A 21,356-nucleotide genomic window follows, 5' to 3' on the forward strand; every position below is an offset into this window, starting at 1 on the left:
CTTTAAGAGTTTGAAACTTAAAGCCTCAATCAACTCGCCATCTCTGTGTCTTCACGTCAGACGAGTCATGACTGCGCTGGAAAATGCTGTATTTTCTTTAAACGACGCAAAGGTTTTCATAGCGCTGTATTGTGATGTAAATTGCGGAAGAGAGAAGTAAAGTGCTATCTAGGGGTGCATGTTGCTTTTTATGATCCATCAAATATTTTTGCCCGCGAGCAATTGGTGTAAACGCAGCTAGTAACTAAATATCTCACAGCTAATACTGGGTGATATCCGAGAATATCACGCAAGCGATATTCCCCAATTTGTAAACCTTACGTCCACCTCGATAAGCCTTCGTTTAAACTTTAATTCAATTCAGTGAGCTGTTCATAAAGATTTTTTCACGAGCGTTGCAAAATAGTTGAAGGATAAAAATCACAATAGCCTCTATTTTGCACGAAAATATGTTCGGATACTTGTCCTTGGACATTGTCTGTCCCTCGAAGCTCACAGTTTTGGCATCTTGGAATAGATAATGTCCGCGGACAAATATCCTCAATTATTTTCGCGCCAAAGTGGAGCAATAGTTTATAGAGCGCTGTATGGTGATGTAAAATTCAATGGAGGGAAGCTCAGTTCTATTCAGGGGTTCATATTGTTGTGATGCGCTGCACGGTTACTGCATTTTACGGATTTACAGTGCTACTCACGCGCATAATGTTGTATTGTGCTGTATTATGATAAAAGTTGCAGTAGAGGGATGTATATTGCTATTTAAGGGAGGGGGAGAAGGGCATATAGACGTACGTATTCGAGGAGTTTATTCTACAACGTAAGGAGACATGGAGTCGAATAACCGACGGAACGTGTTTGCTCATAATGAATCTCTCGGGCTGTTATCGACTACCTCTTAGGAAGCATTACAATAACTTAACCTTTCTTAATTATTGTTTAGTCAAAACTCTTTTTCAAGGTCCTCTCTGCGTCTACATCCAAGATGGCGGCTATCGACTCGGAGAAGTCTGTGGATTGGCCTGCTGCCATCTTGGACTCGCGATGTAGGTGGACCCTGGGCGAGAGTTTGATCCATTCCCAATCAGATGATAGAAAGAAGCCTTAATTTGGACATTGAAGGACTCGTTTCCAACAAAATGCATCGATTATGTCGCAGAGACTTGGAGGGAGCTCTTTCGTTTTATAGCTGCTACTGTGATGAGAGGACTGAGGAGAGCAAACACTGGCAAGTGAGACTTAAGATTGAGACCCCTGTGGACTGGGAATGATTCGAAAGGAAAACTGAGATTTTACCAGAAATGATGCTAAGAGGACACCATCCTAAAGTGAACAAAATAAGCATAATAACAACTTCTCTGGGGGAGTAAGGAGGCATATGAGTTGTAAGAGACCTGACGTTGCGCGAGGATTGAGACGAATGAAAACTGAAACAGACAAGGAGATAGTCGCGTCTAATGAAGCGCGTAGAAGAATAAAGTTGAGGGCGATGAAAGAAGTGCGCGTGAAGATGGGAATAAAGGGAAAGTACGGTGAAAAAAGGGAAGGAACCAAAGGAAGGAGAAAAAAGAGATGCACAAATGTGAAAAGGTGTAAAAAAGGTAAAAAGGGGGCACACAGGTAACAGTATGAACACGTGCGTCGGCATTCAAAATCGTGTGACAATATGGAGAACGGTAGAAAGAGACACAATCGAAGAGTCGACGAGCGTTTGTTAAGTGGGTGGGGGCTTGAAACATGGAATGTCAGTACACTGTCAGCTGCAAAAATTATCAACTTGGCGCGCGCGGGTCAAAACAAGCATTGAAGTCCTCGTAGGATCTGTTCTCCCTGCGTCTCACGCTAATCCTTAGAATACGGAGACAGACAATGAAAACAAACGCAGTTTTTGTATTTTATACACTCTCTATTTCTCTTACACAAAAAAGTAAAAAAAAGTACAATACAAACTGCATTAAATTCTTCACGGCATTAAGTAAAGTACGCGCTAAACAGAGACACTAAAATAAACCCATTTATTCCCAAGACTGATCATAACTTAAATTCTCCTCACAAAATCAATGCACCGACAAACATGGTGTCAATAAGAATTAGAGAAAATCTAAACTGGACGATTATTTTTCACTAGAAACGTTATGTTTCATCGAATTCCCAGAATGAAGCGACAAAGAAACACATTCATATCAGTTGGGAGAATTTTTCTTCAGAACTTGGGAGTTAATGAGTTAATGAATAAAAACTAAGGTAAATGGACAAATAGCTTCAACTTTAAATACAAATAGCATCAAAACAATTCACACGAAATACACTGACATTATAAAAAGCATATTTAGTTAAAACTGTCCCAGCTTGTTGTTAAAATCCTACGTTACATCATATTCAACCGTGCGCGAGGTTAACTATTACATTTTATACCAGCATATACCAATGGTAGTTATGAAAACCTGCCAAAAATTAAGATTGATTTTACAAAAATTTCTTTTAAAACAGCCGTGATACATTATACCTTAAACTTTTGACCACATAACGGGTTCTAATCACAAAGCGTGCTCGTAATACCTAAGTATAAATTCTTAAATCTAAGAAAGATATCATCCGACATCTTCAAATTATACTAAGGTAAATTTAAAGCCATGAAAAAAATTTGAACTGGAAATTTTCAAAAAAATGCAAGTTTTATCCTGAAGCCGTCAACCTTTTTACTGCGGACTACATTTACATTTATTCATAAACATTTTCACCAGAATAATTCCCATTGAGGACTACATGGCTTACTTCAACTGTTTCCCTAATTTATTAGCGTAAACATTTTCCTACAAGAAACAACAAATTCCATGTCACATACATTAAAAGTCACAGCTATGGAAACTTCAGTTAAAGTAAACTCTGCTTCGCTATTTCCTTGTTTAGATTACATGGACAATTTGTCTGTCGTGGTTCTTTAAAACAAACCGATGAGTGTTTGATAAAACGGACTAAAATTGATCAAACTCGTTTGATTGAAAGCAGGCCGTTGTAGTCAGCTCTTTGACTTGTTGTAGGCCTTTTTCCTGGGAAATTTCATTTTTTGTTTCAACATTTGTAAGAGTCATATTAGAAAAGTCAAGTGGGCGGAAAACAATTGTTGGCCGGGCCCACGGGACTAGAGGCTGGCTACACCCCTGAGAGTAGGTCTAATGTCTCTAACATATGGTCAGTAAATTCAACAACATCATCTCTGATGATTACTTCTTCAAATTAAGCTTAGAATGGCAATCTTGGCACTGATGGAATTAGATTGCATTAAAATGAATTGTAAAAAAGTTGAAAATGATAATCAATTTTTTTGTAAAGATAATTGCAAATTGCAACAAAGTAATTTATGACGTAGAAAAACCATTAAGATCAATTCACATATGGCTGCGAATTTTTGCAAATCACATTTATTAAATTAAAATTTCGCCACCTTTTGCAAATGACAAACTGTTTCTTTGCTTATCAAAAGCTTAGAGTATGAACGTAATTAAAACCCGGTGGACAAGCTCCTGGTTGTGTACAAGAAAAAAACCTTTAAATTATTTTACACACAACTGATTACAATAAAGGAATAGATCTGAGTGTCATTTTGGCGAAACGAAAATCTCGTAGTCGCCTTCAACAACTTCAGGCATTAGCAACAGAAGCCTTGTTGCATCTTGTTCTCTTCGCAAGCATCTAAATTTGTAAAGGTAAAAAAATAGCAATTCCATTGAACAAAATATACTGAAATAGTCTGTTTTATTTCTTCATCAAAGTAAAGTCACACATCTCAAATTCCATTTAACAAAAAAGTCAAAAGTCATGAAAAATAGCCAAAAAGCGCCAAAATAGAGAAGCATTTAAACCTTCCAAGTTCCTGCGTCATTCATTTTGAGATGAAATAAAAAGTTTTCATTTTTGTGATTTCATATTCAAATTTTCCCTTTCCCTTGCCATGAAGTCAAGAGTGACGTCATCTCCAATCAGCAAAAAGGGCGCCCAGTGTTTGATGTCGCAGAACTTGTCTGATTCTCTGAGGCTTTTCATGGCAAGGTTCAGTGACTCGCTTGCTGGTTTACCTCCTGCAAGTTGTTGATAAAAGTATTTCATGAACTCAAGAGTAGCCTCGTCATCAATCGCCCACAGGGACACCACAACAGACCGAGCACCAGCCCCCATAAAAGCGCGAGCAATGCCAACCACACCTTCAGCCTTGATCTCGCCCTGGCCGCTGTGGCAGCAACTAAGCACAACACATTTTGCCCGAAGTTGAGCATTCAACACATCTCCAATTGTTAAAATGTAATCCTTCTCCGTAGGCACAGTAGATATTCGGTCTTGGTCAGGTGTAAGAGCAATTTCGCCAGTTTCCGCACATCCGTGTGCCGCAAATTAAAGTGAACTAAGGAAACGGAACTGAGTCTTTTCAACACCTCACGTTTGGTGGCCTGTCTGCCAGTGATTGGCGTGATATTCAGAATTTTTCCGATCATTTCTACTTCTTCTTTAGCACCCGCAAGCTGCTCGAGGACTTTCTCTCCCTCGCTGTTAGTAACCTCGGATACCCACGGATCTCCTACAAGTAACGCACCACTGCTTTTGTGATAATCATCTGGGCAATCGGCAATGAGTCTAAGACTTGCTAACGATGGAGCGACTCGGATTGTGAACGATTCACACAGGTATTTAGAATTACTATCCTTCAATGCAGCGTAAGGAGCGATCCACAGGGGTCCATCAGGAATAATGAGTAGCTCATCCCCTTCAATCAAGTCAGCCACCGGCTTCATAACGATATCATACAAAGTGCTCAAGTATCCGTCTTGTTGGATGTGAGGTTGAGGGTTGGCTTCTTTGGTTTTCTCATCCACTTTTGAAGGGCCCTCCCTCAAAGCATCTAAAGATCGATTCTCGCATCTCACATTAGAATGAACCCCAAGTTGTGTATAGACACCGAGCATGAACGACTCAAAGGACTGGCTAGATTCACTATTCTCTGAAACAAAACTTTTGAGTTTGCTTTGTCTTAACCGAACTTGTTTTCCTTCGGACACAACCCAAAGATTGACGTTAGCTCTGTCCACTGCCTGAAAGACAGTGTTTGATGGAACGTTTTTTAAAACTGTGAAATCTTCATCTTCTCCCTTGTGGTGACTTGTTCCACCGCAAAAAATGGATTCCATGAGGTCGGTCAGAGCTTGAGCTCGTCCTTTCTCAGCAACAAATAAGGCTTCATCTATATTACCTTGTTCTACGAGAACTCTCCACAAACCCGTATACGCCATTTGATGCTGATTTCGAAAATTAACTTTCCACTCATCTTTAGATTTTAGAAGTACTTTCAAGGAATTGAATAAGTTTATGCTAGCTTGATAATGTTCAACGGCTTTTGGCAGTCCACCTTGCAACTCAAAAACGCGTCCTAGTGAAGAGTAGGCCATTGCCTCAAAGGATTTGTCTCCTACTTCTTTAGCTAATTTAAGAGCTAGGTTGTAGTACTCTATGGCTTTTTTGAAATCACCCAGACTGCGATAAGCATTGCCAAGATTGCCATAAGCACCACCCTCGCCATGCTTGTCTCCTACTTCTTTAGCTATTTTAAGATGTAGGTTGTGGTACTCTATGGCTTTTTTGAAATCACCCAGACGGTGATAAGCATTGCCAAGATTGCCATAAGCACCACTCTCCCCATGCTTGTCTCCTACTTCTTTAGCTATTTTAAGATGTAGGTTGTGGTACTCTATGGCTTTTCTGAAATCACCCAGACGGTGATAAGCATTGCCAAGATTGCCATAAGCACCACCCTCCCCATGCCTGTCTCCTACTTCTTTAGCTTTTTTAAGATATAGGTTGAGGTACTCTATGGCTTCTTCTCCCCGATTATAGAGATCTATGACTTTCTTGACATCACCTGAACTTGCACTACCATGGTCATGGCTAATAGGATCTTTTTCCTCCATGGACTTATCTCCCACTTCACTGACAGACTGAAGTCTTAATGACAACAAGATCCTATTGTTTTTGTCAATCTTTTTTATGTTAAGGGTAAAAAATGTGGAAAAAACAAAAAAGATTATGTTTCTGATCATATTGATATGTAATAGTCCATTTTAACAATTTCATTAATAAGTCATGAGGTAATAACGTCTCCTATATTTTTAATCACACACACTTAAAGTATATGAGCTGACAAGTTCTCATCATAATAAATACCCTTCTTTGTATTTTCTCCCTTGAAACATCAAATTATGGAAACTTTTTTTATACCCACAGTTAAAAATGAACGATTCCTTCAAAGGATACAACTAGTCCCTTATCACACCAACTGATTGCTTCTTCAAATCTCTTCAATTCAACACAAGCAGCGGCTCCTGTAGGCAACAACACAAAAGAAGCATACTATTACTGTAGCTCAATTCTGAGAAAAGAACCTGAAACCATTGAAGTCATTACAGACTAGAAGAAAAAAAAAAGACAAAACAAAACAAAACAAAGAAACTAAACGGAAAAGAATAAACAGGCCCTATTAGGTTTCAGTTAGATTTATTTAGCTTTACAGACAACTGAAACTTCTAAGAACACTTAAATTGGGATCAACAACTCCCACAAAAACACTAGGAGTTAGGTAAGTCCTGATCCTTCTTTCTAAAACAGCTAGATAGTGACTTAAGAGCGTGTCCACGAGAGCACCAGGCGGTCGTGCTACATGCCATCTCACCGATTTCAATGAAACTTTGTCAGTTTAAAGGCTCTACCCCAAAACTAAAAAAAAACAGACTGGTTTCTGTTTTGGTTTTTTCCGTGGGGAATCTGAAATCTGAAAATCATCAAAAAAATCTTTGGGCACTACTGTATTTTTGTCTTGGATACCTTTTAAAATCTGCGATTGTGACAAGTTTCTCTCAATTACACCTGTCACGCACTTCTTGCTCTAGGCGGTCACTTGACAAAATAAACCTACATTTTTTAGTTCTTTATACAAGATGATTGATCAAGAAAGGTGAAAAATGTTAAAAACGTTCGAGATTTTTTGTAGGAATGGAAAATTTCACGTTTAGAGAGATGCATGTTGACGAAAAATCAATGGGAAAATCGTTGCGTTTCTTTCTTCAGTCGTTTATTACTTTGAAGATTTGCTAAAATCGGGACATAGGGCTCTTGTACAGAACAAAACATTCATTAGCCTATACTTTGATCGTCTATTATCATTATCGCACAGTTTACAATAAGGAAACTGTAACAGGAGAGGAGATTTTAAAGTCACATGTCGCCTGCTTGTTGACGTACAAGTTCCCGAGTGTAACAACTTCGGCTTTTCCATACCGCGCATGACGGGAAACTCTGCCCCCCTTATTTGATAGGAAATATCAATAACCCCATAAATTCATTAACTACGCCATGTTTCCAGAAAATAAGACTGGAAAATGTTTTTTCCACTTTCCACAATCAAGAAATTCCACGTATAGAAATAGTATTGGTAGGGTTAGTGCGTGACTTTTGATGAGGAGTAAAAATTGTTCATCTTTTTTTTTCAAGAAGATACTTCTAGAAAGTTCTTAATCCTTCTGTTATCTTATTTTTCTGTTTTTTGACTGCAAATATCATTTGCATTTGCTATTATTTTCGCTGATTGTCATGGCCTTTCCTGCGTGCACGTGCGAGCTAGTTCATATACAGGACTCTTTCGAGTTTCTCTGGGTGGTGTCGGGCTTAGGTGTGTAGGTCTGGCTCGAAAGATATCTGCACGCTGCAACACGGGTTCCTATGTTTTCTCCTTTTTCTTCATTTAGATTTTCATTCTCTTGCTTGCATTATCACACATTTATGTTTTTTTATTCCCTCAGTGCGTTCCCTCAGATTTGGAAGTAGGCCGTGAAAAGTCAATATTGACCAGAACTGAAATCCTTTTCTATCACTATTTGTTTCGGAGAACCCCCGTCATTTTTGACTTTATTTCTTAAGAAAATGTGTTTTTATTTGCTATCTATTTCCATTAGAACATGAAACTACGTCCTCATAAGTTTTTTTTGTCTCGTGACTCCCAAAAACTAGGTTTGCGTTAACATCAATTAAGAAATCAAAGGCAATTACGCCTGAGAAATTCGCTTGTAGCCTTCTACCCGCAGAAGGCAACTCCATATAATGAAACGTTCTAAGACCTCTATAAACTAGAGACATTGCGTGATGTTGAGGGGTGAAATATTTACACTAAATCTGTGACCCTCAAACGGATCACGTACTCGTACATGTAACGTCCGGAAAATGTCACGCATGTATAACACCGTAGGCGCACCTGGCGAATTCTATCCATTGGCTTCAATAGGAAAGAGACGACATATTTACTATCTGTATGTGAGGAAGCTTATTTACCCTACTTGATAAAAATCCTTGATGAAGTCTACTATTGTCAGACGAAAAGCGTGGGAGATAAATACAAGTTTTTACTTTCTCAGTTCGTGCAGTGATGCTCACTAGTTTGTCCCGTCAAAAACGCTTTTAATGTGAAGTCACGTCGACCTCGACAGAAAAACTAAGCTCACCCTGTCATAATCGATGGTTTGATACCGTAAGTACCAAAATGTGCATTTCCTCACGCTTGCCACGTTTATTCTTTGGAAAATTATTTTACTGGAGGGCGATGTCCCTTACCTTGGCGCGTCTTGACTCTGGCCGACGAAAATTATCGAGGTGAACTCCATGAAATTCTAGTCAAATGTTTTAAAAACTTTGTCTACCCTTGATTTGCACGCAGAAAAAAAGGCAAATTCCGAACGGTATTTCAAAACATTTTATTCATTAGTCAATTTATGAACTGTTTTATAGCAGCCCGAGGAAAAAGCAAAATTGAAACAACCGGCGTATCGGTCAAATGAATTCCAATTTTTTCAACAAGGAGTTGGTAAGTTCATTTTTCCTAGTAAATTTAAGTGGGGGTCATTTTTTTGTGACAGCCGATCAAAGATAGACATCTCTGAAACGTCTCTGAAACTCTTTTTAAAAAGAGTTTACACTTCCAGTAATATTTTCCTCCTTCTCGCAACAGCGCAACAGACATTTTAATCCTATGTAGTGTAGGTGTATCAGTTCTATTACGTCTTCATAGTGATGCCATATAAGAAATCGAGTGTCTAAAAAGCCCTCAATTCAATCTAACACTCGAATTGATAAAGTCAAGATGGTGCAGTTGTCTTGTTCCTTTGCAACTAACTGTAGAACCAAATATTATTTTTCTCGCGTGGGACAGGGACGGCAACAGCTCATACCTCTAACTTCGTGGGTATACAGCTTAAAAAAAACATTTGAGAGACGTCGGTGTATCCCAAACATGCGTTTCGTCCGAGATGGAGCTTATTCTAGCGCGTATTGGCTTATTTGGAGATTACGAAGGCCGCGATTTCACGATGTACCTCAAATATCGTGCACCACTTGGTGTGAGATTCAGACCTTCGGGTTCGTAAATGCCAGTATCCTCCTCATAAAAATCGGAGACATAAAGTGTGAGAGAGATGAATCGGCAGATGGCAGAAGAAATCAAAGCTGGTGGCGAGTCTTCCTGATAGCGGCAAGGTGACTGTAAACCTAAATAGAACGCTTACTGTAGCTGCTATCTTAGAGTCGGCAATGAATAAGGAAGAAGGGCAAGAATAGCGCTTATCTGAACATCAGTTTTCCTAACTGGTTATTTGTGACTGAGATGAACTTTATATCATATGATTGCTAGGGATACGCAGGTACTGTAGAGGAGCTCACATAGATAGAGGTGGGCGATCCTCCCTCTGACTTAAGAACTGCGACAAGTTTATAGCGCAGACCAACTGGCACGGTTTGAAGCACCTCAGGGTCTCACTAGGCTCATCATATTAGAAACCTTCAGCAAACTAATCCTAGAAGCGGGTGGTTATCAGCAACGTGCACAGATTTCTGAACGTAGGTCATCGCGAGAACTATACCCAATCCGTCATAGACGGAACAAGAAAGCGAGATATTCTTGCTAAAAGAAGGATGTATCAGGACGTTTCAGTCATTGGCTGCCATCCAAATGTACCTTGACAAAGACAAACACAGTGAAGCCGACAAAAAAATTCCGCCTAGGATAAGATCAAGAGGAAATGGACTAAGACCGGCTTGCCATTCTATAGGGGATGGCTACGTTCAAGGTCGGACCTCAGGTAAAAATTCTGACGAACAATCCTTAACTAGCCAAGAGGACTTTTGATGGGCTCTTTGGAAAACACAAAAAACAGCCTCCTTTTCTCAGAAAGCAGAGAATTATCTCCTAGACGTGTGCTGGACAAGGGAGGAAACTAGTAAGGCAACCGCCTCTAATGTGATTTCCCAAATATCGAGAGAGTTTAAGAGACGACACCAGTCATAAATGTTGTCTAAGACTGACCGGTTGATACAGCAGCAAATTGCTCGATACTTCAGCCGGTTATCTGCCGTAACAAAAATTGGTTTATTGATGAGGTCCCCCTCTGTAAATATGAATGAGGACGGAGAGGCCGATGCCAATGATCTAGCTTCAGAATTCGAAACTGACCGAACAAGGCAGAAGATAAGGAGGGACCTTGCAAAATTTAGACAAAGACTGCAGGAGAGGGTACAGCTGCTATTAAGCTTTAAAAAAAAAGACATTTGCATCTCACTTTTCTTTCACATTTATTGTCTTTGCTCGCGAAAACAACTAGCTATGTCTTGGGATTTCATCAAGGGAGATTTGCAGGAAGCCTACTCGTCTAATTACTGCTGGCTCATTCTTATTTAAAAATTTTACAAGTCACGCAATTAAACCCGGCAACACTCGATCTAGAGATGTGGATTTATATGTAGTAATAGAATGCTTGAAAAAAATATGCAGATATTTTACGATCGAAGCAGGCAAATAATCATAGAGATCTGCAGATTATTCTGAAATTGTTATCTAGCAGACAGCATGAACAACGCGCTTGAATAATTCCTACGGAGAGTCTTCGGGTCACACAACAGATGTTAGCTTAGCGGAGTTCTGCATGGAAATGTTCGATGGCGGTAAGTGAAAACGACAACACTATTTGAATTTTATTTTCGGGATAGAAGCACAGTTTTTAGTCCGATAGAACTATTGATATTTGCTCTCGAGCGAGAGCGCAGAATTTCTCGTCTGTAAAAGCCGAAGTTGTAGTACACTGGAACATGTTGTAATATCAACCAACACGCAGCATGTGACTTTAAAATCTCCTAAAATGAGCAATGATGATGCTAAACAATCAAATTATAGACTAATGAATGTTTTGTGCCCTACAAAAGCCATATCTGCTGATTTTAGCAAATCTTCAAAGTAATAAACGACTGAAGAAAGAAACGCTACGATTTTCCCATTGATTTTTCGTCTACGGCATCTCTCTAAACGTGAAATTTTCCATTCCTACAACAAATCTCGAAAGTTTTTCACATTTTTTACCTTTCTTTAACAACCATCTTGTATAAAGAGCTAAAAAATGTAGGTTTATTTGGTCAAGTGACCGCCGAGAGCAAGACTTGCGTGACAGGTGTAGTTAGGAGAAACTTGTCACAGTCGCAGATTTTAAAAGGCATCCAAGACAAAAATACGGTAGTGCCCAAAGATTTTTTTGATGGTTTTCAGAGATGAAATGATGGGTTATAAAGGGTAATTAAGATTAGTCTTGTAGCTTTCTGGCAACGGGAGATATTTGACCTCAAAGTTGTCAAATATTTGGATGAATCGAAAAGTCTAAAAACACAGTCGTATATTTGCCTCCGTTGATTGACAAGCCGTCAATCAAACTGACTGATGCTCGCAGCAGACATTAACTAAGGATGTAAAAATATGTGTGCAAATCCTCAAAGTAATTGGTTAAATACCATCGTAGTAAGACCTTCATACATTTTACCTATTTGAAGCGATTTTCTTGGTGAAAACTAAGAAAAAAAAAGGGGGGGTTGTCTATCTCCCCCCAGAAAAAAACAAAACAGAAACCAGTTTGTCTTTTTGAGTTTTGGGGTAGACCCTATAAACTGGCAAAGTTTCATTGAAATCGGTGAGATGGCATATAGCACGACTCTCCGGTGCTCTCGTGGACACGCTCTTAACATATCTGACACCTGTGACTCATTGAACTTAAGGAACTAAAATATTCATGCTGAAATTTTGCTTTGCATTCCGCATTGAGTTCTTCATCCCGTTCAAAATAATATTCTCATCATGATTAATGGAAGTAATGGCGTAGCAGTCAAGAGCTGGATTCAAATGTACATCAGGGTGGTCTCGACCTCTTAATTAAAGTCAATTGAGACAAGATTGAACTCCATTTAACTTCATTTAACTTTAGAGTGTTGAGTTCTTTTTTTATTACTATTATTATAGCACAGCTAACATATCTAACCTCTCACAATTTCCTTAAGGAAAGTTGGATTTAACTCAATGGCTGCTTCTGCATCCCTTAGTGAATCCTGGTGATTTCCTGTTATTGAAATAAATATCTCTGATTAACCATACACGTTGCAAACCAACTGCTATTACTATAATTTTGGGAAAAACTTGTGATGCTCGTTGATATCTGGGGTAAGAGGTTACTTCTTTGTATATTTGAGAGGCCAAGATAAGATGTAAATTTTTCCGGGCATCCATTCAAAATCATCACCTTTTTCAGAAAACTACTACTGACAACTTAATAGCTTCAAAATAGAAAAAAAAATGCATATTAAAGCTCTCATCATCTTACCAAGTTTAGAATGTGCAATAGCCCTGTTGTTGTGCAGTTTGGCCTTCAGTTCTTTGTCATTGCAGTTCATTTTAATTCCTTTGGTGTAAAAATGAATAGCATTGATGAAATCTCCTTTCTTGAAGGCCTCATTACCCTCATTCCTATAAACATCAGCTGTGGCCGCAAAGAAAAAATAAAATAATTCGAAAAAAAATTTAAAAATGGGTGTCAAAGTCTGTGGTCGTAGTTAATATTTATTCGTGTATAGTCAGAGCTGCCAAGATCTGGAGATTTCAAATCTGTAGATTTTCAATAGTTATGATGATGCTAACAATGTAGGTGACAACATGGGTAAGAATAATGATGAGAATTATAAGCATCACTCAACTTGAGACAAATCCCTGGAGATGAGGATTTTGGAGACAGGCTTCCTAAAATTCCTATTCCCTGGGAAAAATAAATAAAATTTTCAATTGCCCCACACAATTTTATGTAAAAGGCGAAATAATTAGCAATTTCACTTTCAACTAGTTGATCAAGCTTTAAAAACTAATTGACCAAGCTTTAAAATCTAGACCTTGAAGCCTTATTTCTTCTGAGGCATTTGTTAGTGAAAGTGCACTATCTGCCTTAAACACCTCCATATTCAATAATAATTAACACTTGTACTCTACTGGAAATTAGATGTGAATTTTTATTCAAATTCCCTAACGCCAGGCAGGCAGGGATAAGCCCCCTCCCCCCCCCCCCCCACCCTCTTTGGCTTGGATGAAGATCAAATGCCTGTGAGTTGCTCGAGGAGAAAGGAGGGAATGTTGAAGGTTTCAAAGTGATTATGTTTCATTAAAATAGAAAGATGATGGTGATGATGATGATGGTACCTATGATGCAAACTTACAATGGATGTTATATGATGATCAAATAAAGTCTTAACTTATTATAACTTTGTGTTATTGCTTTGAACTGTTAGAAAAGAAAATAGCAAAAGTTTCTGTGTCATAGATCTTCTCAATGAAAAGCATAATATTATTGTAATCATAGAAGAGAGTCATGACTGGCCAAATATCCTTTAAAGTGGTCATACAGTGTATGTATCCTTTTCCATATCTGCTTGCATTCTTGAAACTGATCGAATAAAAATTGTTCTAACAATAACTGAAGCCAAAGTTGAACCTAGCTCACCTCGTAAAGTGTCCTCATCAAAATCTGGTGCATTTTCTTTGTCAGGTAAGTCTTCATTTTCACATGGAACTTTAATTGAACTTCTTCCTGTAGCCATAGCAACTGTAAGAGGACTGATGCTTCTTAAAAAGTTGTTCTTTTAAGTCATCCTGGCCTGAAAAAAAGGTGATTGAAAATGGTTTTAAACATGATCAACTTAATCAACATATTACCCAGTAGCAATATAAATATTCTTTCCCTTCTGAGAATGGGAGGGATACATAGACACAAAACCAGAAGCCAGCTAAGAGCTAATGTCAACATGCATCAGACAAACAGCGGCAAGTCGCCCAAATTCGTTTTCTCTCCTACTTTCATATTTTTTAGCCCAATATGTCCCGATAATTGTGGTGTAGGTTTTTTGTGAAAATATATTTTAGTTTTTGAGAAATAACTTTTTTTCGTTCGACAGCTCAAATATGCAAATTTTCACTCTGAATATTACCAGAGTTGTGTGACCTCATGTAACGAATTTACTTGACCTCCGGTATTTCTGTTGACACAATCCTTTGTTTTATCATCTAAACTTAATCCCCTGACATTATTGAGGCTGGCAAAAAAATATTTATATTTTGGTGAATATTTTTGTCCGACATACTTTTTCTATGTCGAAAAGTAGCATCAAAACAAAGACAGTTTTAACAATGACCAATAAGACAGAATCTACTGAGCTTCTAGCTTTTCAAATAAAAAAGGATGGTTATAAGTTTACTGTAAAATTTTTCTTGTGTAATTGTGTTGTTCTATCGTGAGACGAACTCAAAGTCCGGCAAAATTTATTTGCTAGCGACTATGAAATATACAAGGTGTGTCTATTTGTCGCCACCTTTTATTGGCATATGGAGGCATAAATCGCTACAATTTGAAAAAAAATCTAACTTAACACTCTTACCTAGTTTATTTATGATTTTATAAGACCAATAAGCTGTTTCGGTCATTATATTACGCTTGAGTATTACTTCTTGCCGGGAGCCCAGGTTTTACGTTGTGTTTTCCCCTATCCCAGCTATATCAGAAGCTAGTCACGCAATAATTGATACCAACACAAATGAATATTTACCCTGTATGAAGATTTTTGTTCATGTTGAATTGACAATATTACAATATGTTACTTTTGTGGTCACTAATCGTTGTTTCAGTGGCAGCGTAACAGTTCAAAGCGGGTTGTTGCTTCAACGCTATTGAAATTTATAGTGTTCTGGCAGCAAAGCATAGCATGATGCTCTGGGAATAAAAACTCCTAGGGGCCTTTTACATAATATCGGAATGAGTTTTGTTCAAGAGTGAGTTTATCTCGGTTGCCACATGATACCAGAGTAAAATTATTCGAAACGAGTCATTTCTGAATGAGTTAACTGAGGTTTTCATTCCAGAAAGAAACATTTATTCTGGACGACCTTTTGTACCTGTATAATGTAAACGCGGCACGACACTCATATCTGTATGAATCCTCTGTAGGAGCGAGGGAAGCATAGAAAAGGGACGTAAATACTTGTTTTTACTACTTGTTTTTATAATCTAAATTATCTTGCATGTCAACTTGGCATGAAATTCATTTCATTCCGGAATGAAACCCATTTTGGCATAATGTAAAAAGTACCTTATTGACGGACCATTAGATTGTTGATGCGGGGTTGGGGGGGGGGGGGTCTTTGCACGATTGCACGATTTGTTTTCTTCCATTAAGCCCGTGCTCGATTTATTCGGGGTTATTGCCCAACACCCCAATACCCCCCCCCCCCCCCGCATCAAAAATCTAATGGTCCGTCCCTAAGATGCTATCAGGTCCTACAACTTTTCCTCTGATGAAAGAATTTGGATATATATGTATTACTCGCGTTGTTGTTGTTGTTTTTTTTACATTACCGAGCGAATTTCAAGTAATACTGCGGAAGGGCCCTTTACCACTGTGTGCTTAATTACGCGTCCCACCAGATGGCGGGAAGCTCACAAAGTGCTCAGACATTAGTATAGAAAACTCCGCCTCTGTCTGGATTTTTGAGAATTTTTTTGAAACTCTGCCTCTGTCTGGATTTTTGAAAATTTCAAGATTTACAAAAGACAGTCCTAATTGTCTGAGATAAATTGGGAAAAAATAATCATCTGCATGTTGCAAGTTCATATAATTTGTAACAGCAGCAATTGAAATTATTAAACCAGAGGCTGTGATAGGTAGTTAGGTAAAGTCTGTATTTAAGAGTGGTCCATCCAGGCCCTGAGTTTATAATCCGGGATTTCTCACATGAAGCGATTAGGTATTACTACTCTTCCCTGGATATGATAACAGTATACCCCATGGTTACCCCCCCCCCCCCCCGACTAATTTCTGGTACCCATTTATACTCCTGGGTGGAGAGGGGTACTGTGAGAGTAAATTATTTTGCACAAAAACAAAACACATAACCTGGCCAGGTTACAAATGCAGCTCTCTTGACCCTGACTCCACCTCACTAATCATAAGGCCACCATGTCTCCACAAGAGGAGAGAGTTTATGGTGAATCCTTTCTCATAAGAAACAACTTTTACAAAACCAAAGTAAAATTCTCTTATCTGATTTTTAAATAGGGATTACTGGTCAAAACTTACAAAATACGTAAGTTTTTTATTCAATTCCTCCAGTTGAACCGACATCCATATTTGTGTAGCTGGTAGTTAGTTCAACTGGACACTTATGACAGGAAAAACAGTGAAATACATACACTAATGCTTACTGATGTATGTTGATATGGATTTCAATTTGGTACAGGTGCTGATGTTTGTAGTTTACCAGTATATGTGTATTAAACTAATTGTTTTTTAAATTATTTCATGTTTACATCGTTTTGTGCACAGAATTGATTTTTCTTTGATGCTAACTTTAATTATCCTGATAATCAAGACTGGTTGTTTTTCAAATATCATAGAATCCTTGCTGGCTGTCTTCACTTACAAAAAAACTCAAGGCATGTATAGTAACGTGGAAATCAATTGTTCTGGAACTCAAAATAGCCTGAGATACATGTACAGTGTAGATCATTTTTCCGAAACCCAGTACTCACTTCTTACTAACCATTCGAGCACGAGTCTTTACCAGGGAATATTGGCCCAAGGTTACGGCAGTATAGAAATGTCACAGTGGCAATATTTCCCAGTACAGCTCAAGAAAGCAAGGTAATGGTCATGCACCAATGTCACTCACACTAATCTAGTGTATTGTGAATTTTCTGGCTTCCAAGTAAAAACATAGGCATGCGTAGCATGCAAGAATTATTTTTTTTGACTGGGTGGGATAAGATGGGACACTTTGTGTACCTAATGTTTTCATTTTTGTAACAGAAAAAGAGCATAACTTTATAAAAAATCGAAAATATTGCATTACCTCACCTTAAGAGAAAGAGAGAAAAAACGTAATTTATCTGAACTCACACAGGTATCTTGTGGTCTATTTTCTCCCCTGTCGAAATACTTCTGAGCAAAAATAAAATGGATTGGTGCCACGCTTACTGTTTTCTCCTTCGCAGCAGTTGTTTGGTCTCGTCACACAACGCCATCTATTCCCCGACGGAGAGAGAGCGCGTAGCGTGATGAGACCAAATAATAGTTGCGAAAGAGACCACGCTTACTGCCGTTCCTCTAACAGAGAGAAAATCAAAATTATTCGTCTGCGGTTAGATGCCAGAAAAATATAATTCCATGTAATTTTACTGCGAAAAGCAAACTGAAACTCTGTTGTATCTCCAATAGACTCTAACCAAGGATATATTGCGATCTCGACCAAATGAAGATACATTTCACGAGAGAAAAGGATAATATTTGAGAGAGGGCTCCTTGATTGGTTGTTGCCTATCTGGACTTTGCCCACTTTGTGTGAAATACCTTATAAAATGCAGGTTGTTTACAAGGAATAAAAACGCGATTTGATTAAGTCCAAGGTAGTTAAAAGCCGAGTTTATTCGTAGAAAAAGTTAAAACGTGGGATAATTCCGTTAAAAGTTCACTATCAGTAGCATTTAGTGTAAATTTTTTCCAGTGGGGTTGGATATTGCGGTTAGAATGCGTGATTAAATGCAAATTGTTTACAAGGAAATGACACGTAATGGAGCGAAGTCTAATTTGGCAAAATTAGCAAGAACTTTGAAGATCCTTGAAGATCCTGGCAAGAAAATGAAAGATCCTTGAAGATCTTAGCAAGAAAATGAAAGATCCTTGAAGATCTTAGCAAGGAAATGAAAGATCCTTGAAGATCTTAAGAAGAATTTTGAAGATCTTTAAAGGTTCTCATAAAGATCTTGTAGGAACTTTAAAGATCCTTCAAAGATTTTCACCAGGGATGTCACAACAAGGCGAAAAATACAGAAAAGGCTCGCCGCATCGACAATTTGTTTTCGTTGTTTTGGTAGCCACTTTGGAAATTTGGCAAGGTATTTTATGGTAGGTAATTCAAATGTGATTTATTATAGTGTACACGCAAATACGCTTGTCATAAAATCAGCTGTCCATTGTTTGCAACTCTGCACAATTATCATGATAATATGCGAAACTTTGTTCGACGATTTCCGCTTGCTGACAAGTCTTTCCACTTGATACAATTTTACCCCGGGTTTATATTTCCTGTTGTCTTTAGAAGCAATAATAATCTACACGATCTTTACTTCTTACCGATCGCGCCATGTTGTTTTTGAAACCTAACACCTTCGGGCATGCTCCGTAGAACTTTGAGTACACCACAGTCAGGAGGTATGGCACTAACGTAATGACTCGGATTAATACTAATGTTTTCTTTCTTTCATATTGGACTATTTCCTTCTGCCATTTCAAACTAAACTAACAGATAAATATTCGCCACCCAGAATGCCTTCAATGAAAATCACGAACGGGTAGCACGTAGTGCACTCATGATTTTATGTGGAACAAGCAAATGCAATTAGGCAATCTCATTTCAAATTTTCGTTATAAATTTCCGACTCGAGTTATGACGAAAAAGAACGAGGAGCATGTGGTTCACTCGTTAATTTATGTAGGACAAAAAAAGGGCAAAGAAGACGATCGATTATTCCAAAATCTATGTGCGAGCTGGATTTCAGCTTTTTTTCATTTTCTACAGGTGTGCTGATAAATATTCAGTTACGCTGTGTTCTTAATTTAACCTACATTTTTCAAAAGAAGTCAAATGATGTGTTAGAGAATTCGTATTTTGATTTGTCGCCTTAAATTTTTCTCTGACTGAAAATACCTGCCAAGTTTTGTATCATTTAATAAGCAAGGAGCGTTTTACATCTCCCCTTGAAACATGTGTTTGTGACAACTGCTTCCTCTTTCAATTTCTATAATGCGAAAAGGATGTAACACGTAGACGGTAGTTTATAATCAAAATAAAAAGGAAAAAGGCTTCAGATTATCTCGTAACACTCAGTTTTCTCAGTTCTCACTTAATATACTTCTAAGAAAATAGACTAAGCAGGGACACAGCACTTTAGATCGATAACATTTTCATAACTTGCTCTTGTCTGCGATCATATGGTCTAGTGTGTTGTTGCCGGCTCACTTTGCTGAAAGACCTATATGAAACCAGGACCCCACGCCTCATACCGGATTGTCTATATTTTACAATGTAATAAGTTTTTCTTTGTTAATACAAACTGGCAATGTTACTGATGGAACACTGCGAGTGGGTGAGACAAAAATCCACTTAGTCTAATTAATTATTTCAGAGCTTACCTTAAAACGACGTTTCGTCAGCGATGCAGCGTTGAATTCGTCCTTAAGAACCTGTTAAATTTGTAAAATTTTGCAAGACCGAAGATATTTTGATGAGTTCTTCAGAAGGTGACTTATAACACGAACGGTGTCGAGAGGGTACTCTTTTCCTAGTGATCTCACGACGTAGGAATATTTTGATTTTACTCCTCTGAAATTTAGCTCGTGATAACTTAGAAGCAACGCTTCGAGCTGGGGATGGCAAGCGTTAGAAATTTCTCGCTGCCACCAAAGATGTTCACTCGACCGCGACAGGATGCAAATGACTCACTTTTTGTTTCACGACCATACTGATGTTTTTACCATTGCGTGACATTCTCAGGAAAACCAAAAGTTGATGATACATTGTTAACTTTCCCGAGGAAATGAGTCATGAATAGTGAATAATACCCGGGCGCGCGTAAATGTGAATTTGGTTGGTGGAATACAATTCAAGCACGTAAAAAATTGACTAATGTTCATGTAGTGCAATGATTGGGTATTTTCTAACGGACTTCGGACGCTGTTTTAATGGTACGTGATGGGATGTGAGTTGTTAGGCATGTAACAAAAAAAGAGCATGACTTTCAGACGGACGAAAATATCGCGTTACTTCGCCTTGACAGAAAAAAAAAACTTAACTTATCTGAACTCACACCACAGGCAGCCCAAGCTCCAGCTGTGAGATGATCATCTTGCGAAATAAGATTCAAGGTGATTTTTTCGGATTTTCTTTATCTGGCGGTGACATACCTGAGCATTTTTATGAGTTGTGCCGTATTTTGACTTCCCCTACAGGCTCGTCGAATTCAAACAAGGAGTGAAAATACTAGGCAATACTACACACCAATGAATAGTCTACTAGGTTATTTATGATCCAACTGCTTTTTTTCCGCCAAGTCTTTCTGCTCATTTCTCATAAGGCGGGAAAAGCAAAGTGGATAGAGAAGCGCAGCATGCGTAGCCGACCGGTTAAACAGGTTTTTTTTACAGAACCAAAATAACCAACTGTACACTTGTGGTATATACATATATTCGCGTTATTTGAACTCTACCTTGTGCAGTTGGATTATAAAACCAAATTATCTTGTTGTACCCCTCACCGACGCAGCACCACAGTTTCCTTAGAAACTAAACCCATTTATTCATACGTTGTTAATTACAATGCCTGCAGCTGGTGCGAGGCCAAAAGCAACCAAAATATTCTTAATAGACTGCGCTTGGAGTAGAAATCTCCCAAAAACTCAGCATACCTCGTATACATATACCTTAACATTACTGACATACTTCTCGAGCGCTTCACATAACAGTATTCTCTCACTTTCATACGATTTAATTAGCTATACTTTATGTAATTACTTTTATTATTTTGACATTTTTTCTCAGTATTTTTACATGTTTCCTTGTTACCCTAAACGCTTAACTTATGAGGTAAGTCCTAGAAACACAATCCACAAGCATTCCTCATGTTCGAAACGAGAGAAAACGAGTAGCTCCTAGGACGAGAGTGGGTACCCTGTGATTTTTCTTTCCTTCCAAAGTAATGCGGTTGCAAAGGATGTTCCTATCGTCGTTGAAAAGCCTTTCCCAAAAGAAACTTATTCCCCAACTACGCTCCCTGACACAAATAAAACACAATTCGCTTTTCGGCACAGAGAGAAGTTTATTAAGAATACGAACGAAAAGTAAACAACAGCCAATGATGTGCTGAGTAAACCTCT

The 21,356-nt window shown here is 38.3% G+C and overlaps 2 protein-coding genes across 2 annotated transcripts in view; one reads left to right on the plus strand and one right to left on the minus strand.

The window, feature by feature from the left end:
• Positions 1 to 20,002, minus strand: part of LOC149034771 (uncharacterized) — a 90,220-nt gene extending 70,218 nt beyond the window's left edge. Inside the window, exon 1 of the mRNA XM_089194463.1 lies at positions 19,618 to 20,002. The gene's annotated coding sequence lies outside the window, so the exon portion shown is untranslated. The remainder of the gene's footprint in view (positions 1 to 19,617) is intronic.
• The window catches only part of LOC149034775 (neuroglobin-like), a 55,471-nt gene that overhangs the window by 697 nt on the left and 33,418 nt on the right, over positions 1 to 21,356 (plus strand). The window lies entirely within an intron of this gene.

This window comes from Pocillopora damicornis, chromosome 14, assembly GCF_964200805.1.
Source record: "Pocillopora damicornis chromosome 14, jaPocDami1.2, whole genome shotgun sequence".
NCBI lineage: Eukaryota > Metazoa > Cnidaria > Anthozoa > Scleractinia > Pocilloporidae > Pocillopora > Pocillopora damicornis.